The sequence below is a fragment of the Gorilla gorilla genome, chromosome 8 (genome assembly GCF_029281585.2).
Source record: "Gorilla gorilla gorilla isolate KB3781 chromosome 8, NHGRI_mGorGor1-v2.1_pri, whole genome shotgun sequence".
Classification (NCBI taxonomy): domain Eukaryota; kingdom Metazoa; phylum Chordata; class Mammalia; order Primates; family Hominidae; genus Gorilla; species Gorilla gorilla.
Genome location: NC_073232.2, coordinates 146,145,874 through 146,166,347, shown reverse-complemented (window position 1 = coordinate 146,166,347; position 20,474 = coordinate 146,145,874). Strand labels below are relative to the sequence as shown.

Below are 20,474 nucleotides of genomic sequence, written 5' to 3'. Positions count from 1 at the left end.
CCTGGGCCCTGGCCCTGACCCTAAAACAACCCTAAACCTGGCCCAGGCCCTGACCCTAAAACAACCCTAACAGTGGGCCCTGGACCTGACCCTAAAACAACCCTAACCCTGGGCCCTGGCCCTCACCCTAAAACAACCCTAAACCTGGGCCCTGGCCCTGACCCTAAAACAACCATAACCCTGGGCCCTGACCCTGACTCTAAAACACTAACCCTGGGACCTGGCCCTGAGCCTAAAACCCTAACCCTGGGCCCCGGCCCTGAGCCTAAAACCCTAACCCTGGGCCCCGGCCCTGAGCCTAAAACCCTAACCCTGGGCCGTGGCCCTGAGCCTAAAACCCTAACCCTGGGCCCTGGACCTGAGCCTACAACCCAAACCCTGGGCCCTGGCCCTGAGCCTTAAACCCTAACCCTGGGCCCTGGCCCAGATCCTAAAACCCTAACCGTGGGCCCTGACCCTAAAACAACCCTAACCCTGGGCCCTGAACCTAAAACAACCCCAACCCTGGGCCCTAACACTAAAACAACCCTAACCCTTGGCCCTGACCCTAAAACAACCCTAACCCTGGGCCCTGACCCTAAAACAACCCTAACCCTGGGCTCTGACTCTAAAACAACCCTAACCCTGGCCGCTGACCCTAAAACAAACCTAACCCTCGCCGCTGACCCTAAAGCAACCCTAACCCTGGGCCCTGACCCTAAAACAAGCCTAACCCTAGGCCCTGACCCTAAAACAACCCTAACCCTGGACCCTGACCCTGAAACAACCCTAACCCTGGGCACTGACACTGAATCAACCCTAACCCTGGGCCCTGACCCTGAAATTACCCTAACCCTGGGCCCTGACCCTGAAACAACCCTAACCCTGGGCCCTGACACTGAAACAACCCTAACCCTGGGCCCTGACCCTCAAACAATCCTAACCCTGGGCCCTGACCCTGAAACAACCCTAACCCTGGGCCGTGACCCTGAAACAACGCTAACCCTGGGCCCTGACCCTGAAACAAACCTAACCCTGGGCCCAGACCCTGAAACAACCCTAACCCTGGGCCCTGACCCTAAAACAACCCTAACCCGGGGCCCTGACCCTAAAACAACCCTAACCCTGTGCCCTGACCCTAAAACAACCCTATTCCTGGGCCCTGACCCTAAAACAACCCTAACCCTGGGCCCTGACCCTAAAACAACCCTAACCGTGGGACCGGGCACTGATCCTAAAACAACCCTAACCCTGGGCCCTGGCCCTGACCCTACAACAACCCTAACCCTGGGCCCTGGCACAGACCATAAAACAACCCTAAACCTGGGCCCTGGCCCTGACCCTAAAATAAACCTAACCCTGGGCCATGGCCCTGAGCCTAAAACCCAAACCGTGGACCCTGGCCCTGAGCCTAAAACCCTAACTCTGGGCCCTGACCCTAAAACAACCCTAACCCTGGGCCCTGGCCCTGACCCTAAAACAACCCTAATCCTGGGCCCTGACCCTGACTCTAAAACACTAACCCTCGGACCTGGCCCTGAGCCTAAAACCCTCACCCTGGGCCCTAACCCTAAAACAACCCTAACCCTGGACCCTGACTTTAAAACAACCCTAACCCTGGGCCCTGGCCCTGACCCTAAAACAACCCTAACCCTGGGCCCTGGCCCTGACCCTAAAACAACCCTAATCCTGGGCCCTGACCCTGACTCTAAAACACTAACCCTCGGACCTGGCCCTGAGCCTAAAACCCTAACCCTGGGCCCTAACCCTAAAACAACCCTAACCCTGGACCCTGACTTTAAAACAACCCTAACCCTGGGCCCTGACCCTAAAACAACCCTAACCCTGGGCCCTGACAGTAAAACAACCCTAGCCCTGGGCCCTGACCCTAAAACAACCCTAACTTTGGGCCCTGGCCCTGACCCTAAAACAACCCTAACCCTGGGCCCTGGCCCTGACCCTAAAACAACGCTAACCCTGGGCCCTGGCCCTGACCCTAAAACAACCCTAACCCAGGGCCTTGGCCCTGAGCCTAAAACCCTAACCCTGGGCCCTGACCCTGAAACAACCCTAACCCTGGGCCCTGACCCTGAAGCAACCTTAACCCTGGGCTCTGACCCTAAAACAACCCTAACCCTGGGCACTGACCCTAAAACAACCCTAACCCTGGGCCCTGACCCTAAAACCCTAACCCTGGGCCATGACCCTAAAACCCTAACCCTGGGCCCTGACCCTAAAACCCTAACCCTGGGCCCTGACCCTAAAACCCTAACCCTGGGCACTGACCCTAAAAACCTAACCCTGGGCCCAGGCCCTGACCCTAAAACCCTAACCCTGGGCCCTGGCCCTGACCCTGAAACCCTAACCCTGGGCCCTGGCCCTGACCCTGAAACCCTAACCCTCGGCCCTGGCCCTGACCCTAAAACCCTAACCCTGGGCACTGGCCCTAACCCTAAAACCCTAACCCTGGGCCCTGGACCTGACCCTAAAACACTAACCCTGGGCCCTGGACCTGACCCTAAAACCCTAACCCTGGGCCCTGGCACTGATCCTAAAACCCTAACCCTGGGCCCTGGCCCTGAGCCTAAAACCCTAACCCTGGGCCCTGGCCCTGACCCTAAAACCCTAACCCTGGGCCCTGGCCCCGAGCCTAAAACCCTAACCCTGGGCCCTGGCCCTGAGCCTAAAACCCTAACCCTGGGCCCTGGCCCTGACCCTAAAACCCTAACCCTGGGCCCTGGCCCTGAGCCTAAAACCCTAACCGTGGGCACTGACCCTGAGCCTAAAACCCTAACCCTGGGCCCTGGCCCTGAGCCTAAAACCCTAACCCTGGGCCCTGACCCTAAAACAACCCTAACTTTGGGCCCTGGCCCTGACCCTAAAACACCCCTAGCCCTGGGCCCTGGCCCTGACCCTAAAACAACCCGAACCCTGGGCCCTGGCCCAAATTGTAATGAGGTCTGTTGGGCAAAATTCCATATAAGCATAGTATCAGTTAATAAAGCAAATCGTGATAAATTAGTACGATTGACTTTCTGGAGTTTCTGACAATAAAAGAAAGGAAAATGCAGAACACAAAGACAGAGAGTAAAAGGAGAAATTAGGAAAGCGTTCTACATGTTTAATAGGAAGACACTGGCCGTGTTCGTGCAGCGGCAGTATGTCGTGACATGACATACTTTGGAGAGAAGTTAACAGATGAGGAAGTTGATAAAAATCGTCAGAGGAGCAAAATACTGGTAGCGACACTCAAGGAAACCACGAAATTTCCATAACTTATGTCAGCAAAGTGGGAATATTGTACAGTGTGTGTTGAAGTTCCTATACAACATTGTTTATCTGCCGTTTGTTTGTTTGTAAGGAATGTATATACTAAAAGTTCTTCTTGCTGTCAAAAGAATATGTGTGAATAAGTCATTTTAACTTATTCTTCTGTTTTTCTTTTATCTTCCTGCCATCATCCCACAGCCTTACTTTAGAAATTTTTTCTTTAGAAAATTGAACAAGTGCCCCTTGTGGTGGCACATACCTCGAGGATGGGAGGCAGGGGTGGAAGGGTCACTTGAGGCCATTAGTTTGACACCAGCCTGGCCAACAAAGTGAGACCCCATGTCTGCAAAACAATTTAAAAATTAGCCAAGTATCGTCATGTATACCTACAGTCCCAGCTACCTCAACTTACGGAGAATGTTCAGGGCCTGGAGAGAAGGCTGGGAGGCAGGAGCTGGGTCTAAAGAGACCACTGTAACGATGGAGCTGTGCCTGTGGAGGCTGTTGTGAGGCAGTAGGCTCATCTGCGGAGACTGCCGTGAGGTAGGGTATGGGCCTCAATAGGCCATTGTGAGTCATGAGCTTGGTCTGTAGAGGCTGACTGGAGAGAGTTCTGGGCCTGGCGAGGCTGCCGGGAGGTAGGAGCTGGGCCAAAAGATTTAAGCACATTTACGTTTATTAGGCACTTCATTTCCATTATTACACTGGAATATATAACAAAATAATTATAGAACTCACCATAATGTAGAATCAGTGGGCGTGTTAAGCTTGTTTTCCTGAAACTGGATGGTCCCACCTGAGCGTGATGGGAGAAAGTGACAGATCAATAGGTATTAGATTCTCATAAGCACAGCGCAACCTAGATCCCTCACATGCACGGTTCACAACAGGGTGCGTTCTCCTATGAGAATCTAATGCTGCTGCTCATCTGAGAAGGTGGAGCTCAGGTGGGAATGTGAGCAAAGGGGAGTGGCTGTAAATACAGACGAAGCTTCCCTCACTCCCTCACTCGACACCACTCACCTGCTGTGTGGCTCCTTACGGCTCCATGGCTCAGGGATTGGGGACCCCTGCTCAAGTGCATCCAAAGCGACCCTTCCCACACCAGTCTTCATAGTAGTCAAGGGCAGCAACCACTTAGCTCCCAAGGCATGTGCCTCAGCTGGCATTTCATCACAATCAACAGTAAGTGGTAGCTTGAGTCACTGTGAGGTCACTTCCTGGAAATCACCCAAATCCTGGGCCCTGACCCTAAAACCCTAACCCTGGGCCATGACCCTAAAACCCTAACACTGGGTCCTGACCCTAAAACCCTAACCCTGGGCCCTGACCCTAAAACCCTAACCCTGGGCCCTGACCGTAAAAACCTAACCCTGGGCCCAGGCCCTGACCCTAAAACCCTAACCCTGGGACATGGCCCTGAGCCTAAAACCCTAACCCTGGGCCCTTGCGCTGAGCCTAACACCCTAACTGTGGGCCCTGGCCCTGACTGTAAAACCCTAACCATGGGACCTGGCCCTAAAAGAACCCTAACCCTGGGACATGGCAGTGACCCTAAAACAAGCCTAAACCTGGGCCCTAGCCCTGACCCTAAAACAACCCTAACCCTGGGCCCTGGCCCTGACCCTAAAACAACCCTAACCCTGGGCACTGACCCTAAAACAACACTAACCCAGGGCACTGACCCTAAAATAACCCTAACCCTGGGCGCTGGCCCTGAACCTAAAAAAAGCCTAACCCTGGGCCCTGGCCCTGACCCTAAAACAACCTTAACCCTGGGCCCTAGCCCTGACGCTAAAACAAGCCTAACACTGGGCCCTGGCCCTGACCCTGACCCTAAAACAAGCCTAACCGTGGGCGCTCGACCTGACCCTAAAACAAGCCTAACCCTAGGCCCTGGCCCTGACCCTAAAACAACCCTAAACGTGGGCCCTGGCCCTGACCCTAAAACAACCCTATCCCTGGGCCCTGGCCCTGACCTAAAACAACCCTAACCCTGGGCCCTGGCCAGACCCTAAAACAACCCTAACCCTTGGCCCTTGCACTAAATCAACCCTAAACCTGCGCCAAGGACCTGACCCTAAAACAACCCTAACCCTGGGCCCTGACCCTGAAACAACTCTAACCCAGGGCCCTGACCCTGAAACAACCCTAACCCTGGGCCCTGACCCTGAAACAACCCTAACCCTGGTCCCTGACCCTGAAACAACCCTATCCCTGGGCCCTGACCCTAAAACAACCCTAACCCTGGGCCCTGACCCTAAAACAACCAAAACCCTGGGCCCTCAGCCTGAAAAAACCCTAACCCTGGGCCCTGACCCTGAAACAACCCTAACTCAGGGCCCTGATCCTGAAACAACCCTAACACTGGGCCCTGGCCCTGACCGTACAACAAACCTAAACCTGGGCTCTGGCCCTGACCCTAAATCAACCCTAAACCTGGGCCCTGGCCCTGACCCTTAATTAACCCTAACCCTGGGCCATGGCCCTGAGCCTAAAACCCTAACCCGAGGCCCTGGCCCTGAGCCTAAAACCCTAACTCTGGGCCCTGACCCTAAAACAAACCTAACCCTGGGCCCTGGCCCTGACCCTAAAACAAACCTAACACTGGGCCCTGGCCCTGACCCTAAAACAACCCTAACCCTGGGCCCTGGTCCTGACCCTAAAACAACCCTAACCCTGGGCCCTGGCCCTGACCCTAAAACAACCCTAACCATGGGCCCTGGCCCTGAGCCTAAAACAACCCTAACCCTGGGCCCTGGCCCTGACTCTAAAACACTAACCCTGGGCCCTGGCCCTGAGCCTAAAACCCTAACCCTGGGCCCTGACCCTGATCCTAAATCCCTAACCCTGGGCCCTAGCCCTGAGCCTAAAACCCTAACCCTGGGCCCTGGCCCTGAGCCTAAAACCCTAACCCTGGGCCCTGGCCCTTACCCTAAAACCCTAACCCTGGACCCTGACCCTGATCCTAAAAATCTAATCGTGGGTCCTGACCCTAAAACAACCCTACCCTGGGCCCTGACCCTAAAACAACCACAACCCTGGGCCCTGACCCTAAAACAACCCTAACACTGGGCCCTGACCCTAAAACAACACTGACCCTGGGCCCTGACCCTAAAACAACACTAACCCTGGGCCCTGAACCTAAAACAACCCTAACCCTGGGCCCTGACCCTTAAACAACCCTAACCCTGGGCCCTGACCCTAAAACAACCCTAACTCTGGGCCCTGACCCTAAAACACCCCTAGCCCTGGGCCCTGGCCCTGACCCTAAAACAACCCGAACCCTGGGCCCTGGCCCAAATTGTAATGAGGTCTGTTGGGCAAAATTCCATATAAGCATAGTATCAATTAATAAAGCAAATCGTGATAAATTAGTACGATTGACTTTCTGGAGTTTCTGACAATAAAAGTAAGGAAAATGCAGAACACAAAGACAGAGAGTAAAAAGAGAAATTAGGAAAGCTTTCTTCATGTTTAATAGGAAGACACTGGCCGTGTTCGTGCAGCGGCAGTATGTCGTGACATGACATACTTTGGAGAGAAGTTAACAGATGAGGAAGTTGATAAAAATCATCAGAGAAGCAAAATACTGGTAGCGACACTCAAGGAAACCACGAAATTTCCATAACTTACGTCAGCAAAGTGGGAATATTGTACAGTGTGTGTTGAAGTTCCTATACAACATTGTTTATCTGCCATTTGTTTGTTTGTAAGGAATGTATATACTAAAAGTTCTTCTTGCTGTCAAAAGAATATGTGTGAATAAGTCATTTTAACTTATTCTTCTGTTTTTCTTTTATCTTCCTGCCATCATCCCACAGCCTTACTTTAGAAATTTTTTTTTTAGAAAATTGAACAAGTGCCCCTTGTGGTGGCACATACCTCGAGGATGGGAGGCAGGGGTGGAAGGGTCACTTGAGGCCATTAGTTTGACACCAGCCTGGCCAACAAAGTGAGACCCCATGTCTGCAAAACAATTTAAAAATTAGCCAAGTATCGTCATGTATACCTACAGTCCCAGCTACCTCAACTTACGGAGAAAGTTCAGGGCCTGGAGAGAAGGCTGGGAGGCAGGAGCTGGGTCTAAACAGGCCATTGTAACGATGGAGCTGTGCCTCTGGAGGCTGTTGTGAGGCAGTAGGCTCATCTGCAGAGACTGCCGTGAGGTAGGGTATGGGCCTCAATAGGCCATTGTGAGTCATGAGCTTGGTCTGTAGAGGCTGACTGGAGAGAGTTCTGGGCCTGGCGAGGCTGCCGGGAGGTAGGAGCTGGGCCAAAAGATTTAAGCACATTTACGTTTATTAGGCACTTCATTTCCATTATTACACTGGAATATATAATAAATAATTATAGAACTCACCATAATGTAGAATCAGTGGGCGTGTTAAGCTTGTTTTCCTGAAACTGGATGGTCCCACCTGAGCGTGATGGGAGAAAGTGACAGATCAATAGGTATTAGATTCTCATAAGCACAGTGCAACCTAGATCCCTCACATGCACGGTTCAGAACAGGGTGCGTTCTCCTATGAGAATCTAATGCTGCTGCTCATCTGAGAAGGTGGAGCTCAGGCGGGAATGTGAGCAAAGGGGAGTGGCTGTAAATACAGACGAAGCTTCCCTCACTCCCTCACTCGACACCACTCACCTGCTGTGTGGCTCCTTATGGCTCCATGGCTCAGGGATTGGGGACCCCTGCTCAAGTGCATCCAAAGCGACCCTTCCCACACCAGTCTTCATAGTAGTCAAGGGCAGCAACCACTTAGCTCCCAAGGCATGTGCCTCAGCTGGCATTACATCACAATCAACAGTAAGGGGTAGCTTGAGTCACTGTGAGGTCACTTCCTGGAAATCACCCTAACCCTGGGCCCTGACCCTAAAACCCTAACCCTGGGCCATGACCCTAAAACTCTAACACTGGGTCCTGACCCTAAAACCCTAACCCTGGGCCCTGACCCTAAAACCCTAACCCTGGGCCCTGACCGCAAAAACCTAACCCTGGGCCCAGGCCCTGACCCTAAAACCCTAACCCTGGGACATGGCCCTGAGTCTAAAACCCTAACCCTGGGCCCTTGCGCTGAGCCTAATACCCTAACTGTGGGCCCTGGCCCTGACTGTAAAACCCTAACCATGGGACCTGGCCCTAAAAGAACCCTAACCCTGGGACCTGGCCGTGACCCTAAAACAAGCCTAAACCTGGGCCCTAGCCCTGACCCTAAAACAACCGTAACCCTGGGCCCTGGCCCTGTCCCTAAAACACGCCTAACCCTGGGCCCTGGACCTGACCCTAAAACAACCCTAACCCTGGGCACTGACCCTAAAACAACACTAACCCTGGGCACTGACACTAAAATAACCCTAACCCTGGGCCCTGGCCCTGACCCTAAAAAAAGCCTAACCCTGGGCCCTGGCCCTGACCCTAAAACAACCCTAACCCTTGGCCCTGGCCCTGACCCTAAAACAACCCTATCCCTTGGTCCTGGCCCTGACCCTACAACAAGCCTAACCCTGGGCCCTGGCACTAACCCTAAAACAAGCCTAACCCTGGGCCCTGGCACTAAAACAAGCCTAACCCTGGGCCCAGGTCCTGACCCTAAAACAACCTTAACCCTGGGCCCTAGCCCTGACCCTAAAACAAGCCTAACACTGGGCCCTGGCCCTGACCCTAAAACAAGCCTAACCGTGGGCGCTCGACCTGACCCTAAAACAAGCCTAACCCAGGGCCCTGGCCCTGACCCTAAAACAACCCTAAACGTGGGCCCTGGACCTGACCCTAAAACAACCCTATCCCTGGGCCCTGGCCCTGACCTAAAACAACCCTAACCCTGGGCCCTGACCCTGAAACAACCCTAACCCAGGGCCCTGACCCTGAAACAACCCTAAACCTGGGCCCTGACCCTGAAACAAACCTAACCCTGGTCCCTGACCCTGAAACAACCCTATCCCTGGGCCTGGACCCTAAAACAACCCTAACCCTGGGCCCTGACCCTAAAACAACCCAAACCCTGGGCCCTCACCCTGAAAAAACCCTAACCCTGGGCCCTGACCCTGAAACAACCCTAACTCAGGGCCCTGATCCTGAAACAACCCTAACACTGGGCCCTGGCCCTGACCGTACAACAACCCTAAACCTGGGCCCTGGCCCTTACCCTAAATCAACCCTAAACCTGGGCCCTGGCCCTGACCCTTAATTAACCCTAACCCTGGGCCATGGCCCTGAGCCTAAAACCCTAACCCGAGGCCCTGGCCCTGAGCCTAAAACCCGAACTTTGGGCCCTGACCCTAAAACAACCCTAAACCTGGGCCCTGGCCCTGACCCTAAAACAAACCTAACACTGGGGCCTGGCCCTGACCCTAAAACAACCCTAACCCTAGGCCCTGGTCCTGACCCTAAAACAACACCAACCCTGGGCCCTGGCCCTGACCCTGACCCTATAACAACCCTAAACCTGGGCCCTGGCCCTGACCCTAAAACAACCCTAACCCTGGGCCCTGACCCTGATCCTAAAACCCAAACCCTGGGCCCTAGCCCTGAGCCTAAAACCCTAACCCTGGGCCCTGGCCCTGAGCCTAAAACCCTAACCCTGGGCACTGGCCCTTACCCTAAAACCCTAAAACTGGGCCCTGACCCTGATCCTAAAAATCTAATCGTGGGTCCTGACCCTAAAACAACCCTACCCTGGGCCCTGACCCTAAAACAACCCCAACCCTGGGCCCTGAGCCTAAAACAACCCTAACACTGGGCCCTGACCATAAAACAACACTAACCCTGGGCCCTGACCCTAAAACAACACTAACCCTGGGTCCTGACCCTAAAACAACCCTAACCCTGGGACCTGACCCTTAAACAACCCTAACCCTGGGCCCTGATCCTAAAACAACCCTAACCCTGGGCCCTGACCCTAAAACAAACCTAACCCTGGGCCCTGACCCTAAAACAACCCTAACCCTGGGCCCTGATCCTAAAACAAGCCTAACCCTGGGCCCCGACCCTAAAAAAACCCTAAACCTTGGCCCGGGCACTAAAACAACCCTAACCCTGGGCCCTGGCCCTGAACCTAAAACAACCCAAACGCTGGGCACTGGCCCTGACCCTAAAACAACCCTAACCCTGGGCCCTGGCCCTGACCCTAAAACAACCCTAAACCTGGGCCCTGGCCCTGACCCTAAAACAAGCCTAACCCTGGGCCCTGGCCCTGAACCTAAAACAACCCTACCCCTGGGCCCTGGCCCTGACCCTAAAACAAGCCTAACCCTGGGCCCTGGCCCTGACCCTACAACAACCCTAACCCTGGGCCCTGGCCCTGACCCTAAAACAACTCTATCCCTGGGCCCTGGCCCTGACCCTAAAACAAACGTATCCCTTGGCCCTGGACCTGACCTAAAACAACCCTAACCCTGGGCCCAGGCCCTGACCCTAAAACACCCCTAAACCTGGGCCCTGCCCCTGACCCTAAAACAACCCTAATGCTGGGCCCTGGCCCTGACCTACATCAACCCTGACCCTGGGCCCTGGCACTAAAACAAGGCTAACCTTGGGCCCAGGTCCTGCCCCCAAAACAACCCTAACCCTGGGCCCTAGCCCTGACCCTAAAACAACCCTAACGCTGGGCCCTGGCCCTGACCCAAAAACAACCCTAACCCTGGGCCCTGTCCCTGACCCTAAAACAAGCCTAATCCTGGGCACTGGCCCTGAACCTACAACAACCCTAATGCTGGGCCCTGGCCCTGACCCTAAAAGAAGCCTAAACCTGGGACCTGGCCCTGACCCTAAAGCAACCCTAACCGTGGGCCCTGGCCCTGATCCTAAAACAAGCCTAACCCTGAGCCCTGGCCCTGACCCTAAAACAACCCTAACCCTGGGCCCTGGCCCTGACCCTAAAACAAGCCTAACCCTGGGCCCTGGCCCTGACCCTAAAACAACCCTAAACCTGGGACCTGGACCTGACCCTAAAACAAGCCTAACCCTGGGCCCTGACCCTGACCCTAAAATAACCCTAACCCTGGGCCCTGGCCCTGACCCTAAAAAAACCCTATCCCTGGGCCCTCGCCCTGACCCTAAAACAAGCCTAACCCTGGGCCCTGGCCCTGACCCTAAAACAACCCTAACCCTGGGCACTGACACTAAAACATCCCTAACCCTGGGTACTGACCCTAAAATAACCATAACCCTGGGCCCTGGCCCTAACCCTAAAACAACCCTAACCCTGGGCCCTGGCCCTGACACTGAAACAACCCTTACCCTGGACCCTGGCCCTGACCCTAAAACAACCCTAACACTGGGCCCTGGCCCTGACACTGAAACAACCCTTACCCTGGGCCCTGGCCCTGACCCTAAAACACCCCTAAACCTGGGCCCTGTCCCTGACCCTAAAACAACCCTGATGCTGGGCCCTGACCCTGACCTAAAACAACCCTGACCCTGGGCCCTGGCCATGACCCTAAAACAACCCTAACCCTGGGCCCTGGCACTAAAATAAGCCTAACCCTGGGCCCAGGTCCTGAGCCTAAAACGACCCTAACCCTGCGCCTTGGCCCTGACCCTAAAACAACCCTAACGCTGGGCCCTGGCCCTGACCCTAAAACAACCCTAATCCTGGGCCCTGGCAATGACCCTAAAACAAGCCTAACCCTGGGCCCTGGCCCTGACCCAAAAACAAGCCTAACCCTGGGCCCTGGCCCTGACCCTAAAACAACCCTAACCCTGGGCCCTGTCCCTGACCCTAAAACAACCCTAACCCACGGCCCTGGCCCTGACCCTAAAACAACCCTAATCCTGGGCCCTGGCGCTGACCTAAAACAAGCCTAACCCTGGGCCATGGCCCTGACCCTAAAACAACTCTAACCCTGGGCCCTGGCAGTAAAACAAGCCTCACACTGGGCCCAGGTCCAGACCCTAAAACAACCCTAACCCTGGGCCCTGGCCAAGAGCCTAAAACAGGCCTAACCCTGGGCCCTGGCCCGGACCCTAAAACAACCCTAACCCTGGGCCCTATCCCTGACCCTAAAACAAGCCTAACGCTCGGCCCTGGCCCTGACCCTAAAACAATCCTAACCCTGGGCCCTGGCCCTGACCCTAAAACAAGCCTAAACCTGGGCCCTGGCCCTGAAACTAAAACAACCCTAACCCTGGGCCCTGGCCCTGACCCTAAAACAACCCTAACCCTGGGCCCTGGCACTAAAACAAGCCTAACCCTGGGCCCTGGCCCTGACCCTAAAACAAGCCTAATCCTGGGCCCTGGCCCTGAACCTACAACAACCCTAACGCTGGGCCCTGGCCCTGACCCTAAAACAAGCCTAACCCTGGTCCCTGGCCCTCACCCTAAAACAACCCTAACCGTGGGCCCTGGCCCTGACCCTAAAACAACTCTATCCCTGGGCCCTGGCCCTGACCCTAAAACAACCCTAACCCTGGGCCCTGGCCCTGACCCTAAAACAAGCCTAACCCTGTGCCCTGGCCCTGACCCTAAAACAACCCTAACACTGGGCCCTGGCCTTGACCCTAAAACAACCCTATCCCTGGGCCCTGGCCCTGACCCTAAAACAAGCCTAACCCTGGGCCCTGGCCCTGACCCTAAAACAAGCCTAACCCTGGGCCCTGGCCCTGACCCTAAAACAAGCCTAATCCTGGGCCCTGGCCCAGACCCTAAAACAACCCTAACCCTGGGCCCTGTCCCTGACCCTAAAACAAGCCTAACCCTGGGCCCTGGCCCTGACCCTAAAACAAGCCTAATCCTGGGCCCTGGCCCAGACCCTAAAACAACCCTAACCCTGGGCCCTGGCCCTGACCCTAAAACAAGCCTAACCCTGGGCCCTGGCCCTGACCCTAAAACAAGCCTAACCCTGGGACCTGGCCCTGACCCTAAAACAAGCCTAACCCTGGGCCCTGGCCCTGACCGTAAAACAACCCTAACGCTGGGCCCTGGCCCTGACCTAAAACAACCCTAAACCTGGGCCCTGGAACTAAAACAAGCCTAACACTGGGCCCAGGTCCTGACCCTAAAACAACCCTAACACTGGGCACTGTCCTTGACCCTAAAACAAGCCTAATCCTGAGCCCTGGCCCTGACTCTAAAACAAGCCTAACCGTGGGCCCAGGACCTGACCCTAAAACAAGCCTAACCCTGGGCCCTGACCCTGTCCCTAAAACAACCCTAACCCTGGGCCCTGGCCCTGACCCTAAAACAACCCTATCCCTGGGCCCTGGCCATGACCTAAAACAACCCTAACCCTGGGCACTGACCCTAAAACAACCCTAACCCTGGGCACTGACCCTAAAATCACCATAACCCTGGGCCCTGGCCCTGACCCTAAAACAAACCCAACCCTGGGCCCTCGCCCTAAAACAACACTAACCCTGGGCCCTGACCCTAAAACAACCCTAACCCTGCGTCCTGACCCTAAAACAACCCTAACCCAGGGCCCTGGCACTAAAACAAGCCTAACCCTGGGCCCAGGTCCTGACCCTAAAACAACCCTAACACTGGGCCCTGGCCCTGACCCTAAAACAACCCTAAACCTGGGCCCGAGCCTTGTCCCTAAAACAACCCTAACCCTGGGCCCTGCCCCTGACCCTAAAACAACCCTAACCCTGGGCCCTGGCCCTGACCCTAAAACAACCCTAACCCTGGGCCCTGGCCCAAATTGTAATGAGGTCTGTTGGGCAAAATTCCATATAAGCATAGTATAAATTAATAAAGCAAATCGTGATAAATTAGTACGATTGATTTCTGGAGTTTCTGAGAATAAAAGTAAGGAAAATGCAGAACACAAAGACAGAGAGTAAAAAGAGAAATTAGGAAAGCATTCTATATGTTTAATAGGAAGACAGTGGCCGTGTTCCTGCAGCGGCAGTATGTCACGACATGACATACTTTGGAGAGAAGTTAACAGATGAGGAAGTTGATAAAAATCATAAGAGACGCAAAATACTGGTAGCGACACTCAAGGAAACCACGAAATTTCCATAACTTATGTCAGCAAAGTGGGAAGATTGTACAGTGTGTGTTGAAGTTCCTATACAACATTGTTTATCTGCCGTTTCTTTGTTTGTAAGGAATGTATATACTAACAGTTCTTCTTGCTGTCAAAAGAATATGTGTGAATAAGTCATTTTAACTTATTCTTCTGTTTTTCTTTTATCTTCCTGCCATCATCCACAGCCTTACTTTAGAAATTTTTTCTTTAGAAAATTGAACAAGTGCCCCTTGTGGTGGCACATACCTCGAGGATGGGAGGCAGGGGTGGAAGGGTCACTTGAGGCCATTAGTTTGACAGCAGCCTGGCCAACAAAGTGAGACCCCATGTCTGCAAAACAATTTAAAAATTAGCCAAGTATCGTCATGTATACCTACAGTCCCAGCTACCTCAACTTACGGAGAAAGTTCAGGGCCTGGAGAGAAGGCTGGGCGGCAGGAGCTGGGTCTAAAGAGGCCATTGTAACGATGGAGCTGTGCCTGTGGAGGCTGTTGTGAGGCAGTAGGCTCATCTGCGGAGACTGCCGTGAGGTAGGGTATGGGCCTCAATAGGCCATTGTGAGTCATGAGCTTGGTCTGTAGAGGCTGACTGGAGAGAGTTCTGGGCCTGGCGAGGCTGCCGGGAGGTAGGAGCTGGGCCAAAAGATTTAAGCACATTTACGTTTATTAGGCACTTCATTTCCATTATTACACTGGAATATATAATAAAATAATTATAGAACTCACCATAATGTAGAATCAGTGGGCGTGTTAAGCTTGTTTTCCTGAAACTGGATGGTCCCACCTAAGCGTGATGGGAGAAAGTGACAGATCAATAGGTATTAGATTCTCATAAGCACAGCGCAACCTAGATCCCTCACATGCACGGTTCACAACAGGGTGCGTTCTCCTATGAGAATCTAATGCTGCTGCTCATCTGAGAAGGTGGAGCTCAGGCGGGAATGTGAGCAAAGGGGAGTGGCTGTAAATACAGACGAAGCTTCCCTCACTCCCTCACTCGACACCACTCACCTGCTGTGTGGCTCCTTACGGCTCCATGGCTCAGGGGTTGGGGACCCCTGCTCAAGTGCATCCGAAGCGACCCTTCCCACAACAGTCTTCATAGTAGTCAAGGGCAGCAACCAATTAGCTCCCAAGGCATGTGCCTCAGCTGGCATTTCATCACAATCAACAGTAAGTGGTAGCCTGAGTCACTGTGAGGTCACTTCCTGGAAATCACCCTAACCCTGGGCCCTGACCCAAAAACCCTAACCCTGGGCCATGACCCTAAAACCCTAACCCTGGGCCCTGACCCTAAAACCCTAACCCTGGGACCTGACCCTAAAACCCGAACCCTGGGCCCTGACCGTAAAAACCTAACCCTGGGCCCAGGCCCTGACCCTAAAACCCTAACCCTGGGCCCTGGCCCTGACCCTAAAACCCTAACCCTGGGCCCTGGCCCTGACCCTAAAACCCTAACCCTGGGCCCAGGCCCTGACCCTAAAACCCTAACAATGGGCACTGGCCCTAACCCTAAAACACTAACCCTGGGCCCTGGACCTGACCCTAAATCCCTAACCCTGGGCCCTGGCATTGATCCTAAAACCCTAACCCTGGGCCCTGGCCCTGAGCCTAAAACCCTAACCCTGGGCCCTGGCCCTAACCCTAAAACCCTAACCCTGGGCCCTGGCCCCGAGCCTAAAACCCTAACCCTGGGCCCTGGCCCTGACCCTAAAACCCTAACCCTGGGCCCTGGCCCTGACCCTAAAACCCTAACCCTGGGCCCTGGCCCTGAGCCTAAAACCCTAACCCTGGGCCCTGGCCCTGAGCCTAAAACCCTAACCCTGGGCCCTGGCCCTGAGCCTAAATCCCTAACCCTGGGCCCTGGCCCTGAGCCTAAAACCCTAACCCTGGGCCCTGGCCCTGAGCCTAAATCCCTAACCCTGGGCCCTGGCCCTGAGCCTAAAACCCTAACCCTGGGCCCTGACCCTAAAACAACCCTAACTTTGGGCCCTGGCCCTGACCCTAAAACGCCCCTAGCCCTGGGCCCTGGCCCTGACCCTAAAACAACACTAACCCTGGGCCCTGGCCCTGACCCTAAAACAACCCTAACCCTGGGCCCTGGCCCAAATTGTAATGAGGTCTGTTGGGCAAAATTCCATATAAGCATAGTATAAATTAATAAAGCAAATCGTGATAAATTAGTACGATTGACTTTCTGGAGTTTCTGACAATAAAAGTAAGGAAAATGCAGAACACAAAGACAGAGAGTAAAAAGAGAAATTAGGAAAGCATTCTACATGTTTAATAGGAAGACACTGGCCGTGTTCGTGCAGCGGCAGTATGTCGTGACGTGACATACTTTGGAGAGAAGTTAACAGATGAGGAAGTTGATAAAAATCATCAGAGAAGCAAAATACTGGTAGCGACACTCAAGGAAACCACGAAATTTCCATAACTTATGTCAGCAAAGTGGGAATATTGTACAGTGTGTGTTGAAGTTCCTATACAACATTGTTTATCTGCCGTTTCTTTGTTTGTAAGGAATGTATATACTAAGAGTTCTTCTTGCTGTCAAAAGAATATGTGTGAATAAGTCATTTTAACTTATTCTTCTGTTTTTCTTTTATCTTCCTGCCATCATCCCACAGCCTTACTTTAGAAATTTTTTCTTTAGAAAATTGAACAAGTGCCCCTTGTGGTGGCACATACCTCGAGGATGGGAGGCAGGGGTGGAAGGGTCACTTGAGGCCATTAGTTTGACAGCAGCCTGGCCAACAAAGTGAGACCCCATGTCTGCAAAACAATTTAAAAATTAGCCAAGTATCGTCATGTATACCTACAGTCCCAGCTACCTCAACTTACGGAGAAAGTTCAGGGCCTGGAGAGAAGGCTGGGAGGCAGGAGCTGGGTCTAAAGAGGCCATTGTAACGATGGAGCTGTGCCTGTGGAGGCTGTTGTGAGGCAGTAGGCTCATCTGCGGAGACTGCCGTGAGGTAGGGTATGGGCCTCAATAGGCCATTGTGAGTCATGAGCTTGGTCTGTAGAGGCTGACTGGAGAGAGTTCTGGGCCTGGTGAGGCTGCCGGGAGGTAGGAGCTGGGCCAAAAGATTTAAGCACATTTACGTTTATTAGGCACTTCATTTCCATTATTACACTGGAATATATAATAAAATAATTATAGAACTCACCATAATGTAGAATCAGTGGGCGTGTTAAGCTTGTTTTCCTGAAACTGGATGGTCCCACCTGAGCGTGATGGGAGAAAGTGACAGATCAATAGGTATTAGATTCTCATAAGAACAGCGCAACCTAGATCCCTCACATGCACGGTTCACAACAGGGTGCGTTCTCCTATGAGAATCTAATGCTGCTGCTCATCTGAGAAGGTGGAGCTCAGGCGGGAATGTGAGCAAAGGGGAGTGGCTGTAAATACAGACGAAGCTTCCCTCACTCCCTCACTCGACACCACTCACCTGCTGTGTGGCTCCTTACGGCTCCATGGCTCAGGGGTTGGGGACCCCTGCTCAAGTGCATCCAAAGCGACCCTTCCCACACCAGTCTTCATAGTAGTCAAGTGCAGCAACCACTTAGCTCCCAAGGCGTGTGCCTCAGCTGGCATTTCATCACAATCAACAGTAAGTGGTAGCTTGAGTCGTTGTGAGGTCACTTCCTGGAAATCACCCTAACCCTGGGCCCCGGGCCCTGACCCTAAAACCCTAACCCTGGGCCCCGGGCCCGGACCCTGAAGCCCTAACCCTGGGCCCCGGGCCCTGACCCTGAAGCCCTAACCCTGGGCCCCGGGCCCTGATCCTAAAACCCTAACCCTGGGCCCCGGGCCCTGACCCTGAAGCCCTAACCCTGGGCCCCGGGCCCTGGCCCTGAAGCCCTAACCCTGGGCCCCGGGCCGTGATCCTGAAGCCCTAACCCTGGGCCCCGGTCCCTGACCCTAAAACTCTAACCCTGGGCCCTGGGCCCTGACCCTAAGACCCTAACCCTGGGCCCTGGCCCTGACCCTAAAACCCTAACCCTGGGCCCTGACCCTAAAATCCTAACCCTGGGCCCTGACCCTAAAACCCTAACCCTTCACCCTGACCCTAAATCCCTGACCCTGGGCCCTGACCCTAAAGCCCTAACCCTTCGCCCTTACCCTAAATCCCTAACCCTTCGCCCTTACCCTAAAACCCTAACCCTTCGCCCTTACCCTAAAACCCTAACCCTTCGCCCTTACCCTAAAACCCTAACCCTAACCCTAGTGAGCCTAGACCACACATTGCACTCCAGCCTGGGTGACAGAGCATGACTCTGTCTCAAAAAAAAAAAAAAAAGAAGAAGAAAAGACAGAGAAAAGAAAGCCAACAAGACACCATTAGGCAAACCATTGTCAGGTTATGGGAGTTTGAGAAGGAAAGTAGAGAAAGGAGAAGAAAGCTTATTTAAAGAATGGCTGAAGACTGCCTAAATCATGGGAAAGATTTGGACATCTAAATCCATGAAGCTTAAAGATTCCTAAAGAGGTTCAAACCAAATAGATACTCACCAAGTCACAATATAATCAAATAGTCAAAAGTTAAAGAAACTTTGCAGGTCAGGACAGAATCGAATAATAGATTCAAAGTGCTGAAAGAAAAAAAGTGCCAGCAACTAATACTATGTCTGACAAAGCTGTCCTTCAGAGAGAAAAAAGAAATAACGTGCTTCCTCGACAAACAAAGCTGAGGGCATTCAGGACCACTAGGTCTACCTTAAAAAAATGATTAACGGAGTTTTTCAAGTAAAAATGAATGAAGTTGGGAGCAGTGGCTCATGCCCGTAATCCCATTTTGGGAGGCTGAGGTGGGTGGATCACCTGAGGTCGGGAGGTCAAGACCAGCCTGGCCAACATGGCAAAACCCCACCCCCAGTAAAAATACAAAAAATTAGCCAGGTATGAAGGCCACTGAGATCGTGCCACTGCACTCCAGCCTGGGTGACAAGAGTCAAACTACATTTCAAAAACAAAAAAACAAACAAAAAAAACAAAACTTGAGGCCTGGTCTTCTGCTCCTCTCCAACCCCCACTTCTCTGGGCCCAAGCCACCTGGGCTGAGGAGGGGGTGAGGTGTGAGCCCCTGCCAGGAACTCCCTGCCCGGACCAAGTACTCGGCCCCCAGGCCTGCATTCAGTGAGGCCTCCCGTGGCGTCAGCATGTTCGTGTGGAGGAATGTGGAAGGTCACTCTGTGGCCGTGTTCCCCTGGTACTCCATCCCCTTCCTGACCCCTCCCTGCAGCCACACGAGGCCCAGCAACCTGCCAGTTACTCAGTGGCCTCCAACCAGAGAAAACAACCTGCCAAGTTGGCAGCTGTTGCTCATGAGCATCCACCAGGTGGCACAGGGAGTGTTGACCCTGGGCGGCCCCCTGGAGCCACCTGCCCTGAAAGCCCAGGGCCCGCAACCCCACACACTTTGGGGGTGGTGGAACCTGTTAAAAGCTCACCTCCCACCATGGAGGAGGAGCCCTGGGCCCCTCAGGGGAGTCCCTGCTGGACAGTGAGACAGAGAATGACCATGATGATGCTTTCCTCTCCATCATGTCTCCTGACACCCAGTTGCCTCTACCACTCAGATGATGTCAGGCCCAGTCCCTCAGTGCCCTGCGCAAGGAACAGGACTCATCTTCTGAGAAGGATGGACGCAGCCCCAACAAATGGGACAAGGACCACATCGGTGGCCCATGAGTGGCGGTCATGATCTTCAGCAAGCGGCACCAGGCCCTGGCAGGGCGCACCAGGGTCACTCCAACCAGGATATCCGGACCGTCAGCCAGATGCTGACTCTGGCCCAAAGACTTCTACTCAGTATGGAGCTCCAGGCCACTTTGCAGCCCCTGGTGAGGGAGGTGTACATACCATGAATTGTGGGACCTTCAGAGCTTTTCACTTTTCGGAAAATAGCTCCTGTTGGGGCTACAAGATGGAGTGTGAAGAGGGCCTTGGGCCACAGGGAGGTGCCTGTGGACTAGGGGGAGTTCATGCACCCCTTCTTTCCCCAGAGGGGCTGGACTCAGGTGAGTATGGGGGTGGGGGCTCCTGCACTTCGACACAGGCAGCGGGAGGGTTTTCTCCCCATTCCCTCTGCACTCCCAACTTGAGCTATACTTTTTAAGAAAGTGATTCACCCTGCCTTTGCCCCCTTCCCCAGAACAGAACACGTTGATCATGGGCGATATTTTTCATTGTGCCAAACAGTTGCCATGACCGTCATTAAACCTGTTTAACACCAAATAATA

The 20,474-nt window shown here is 53.6% G+C and overlaps 1 long non-coding RNA gene and 1 pseudogene across 1 annotated transcript; both read right to left on the bottom strand.

Annotated features, from left to right (window-relative positions):
- LOC115931430 (putative uncharacterized protein FLJ44672) overlaps positions 1-14,876 on the bottom strand; it is a 54,041-nt pseudogene extending 39,165 nt beyond the window's left edge.
- A 1,376-nt stretch (positions 14,877-16,252) lies between these two features.
- LOC134759266 (uncharacterized) lies at positions 16,253-20,463 on the bottom strand. The gene is made up of 3 exons (XR_010135345.1): positions 19,683-20,463; positions 17,396-17,453; positions 16,253-17,302 (listed from the first exon to the last, which is right to left on the bottom strand). It is a non-coding gene; the product is annotated as an uncharacterized lncRNA (long non-coding RNA).
- Positions 20,464-20,474: the final 11 nt, after the last annotated feature.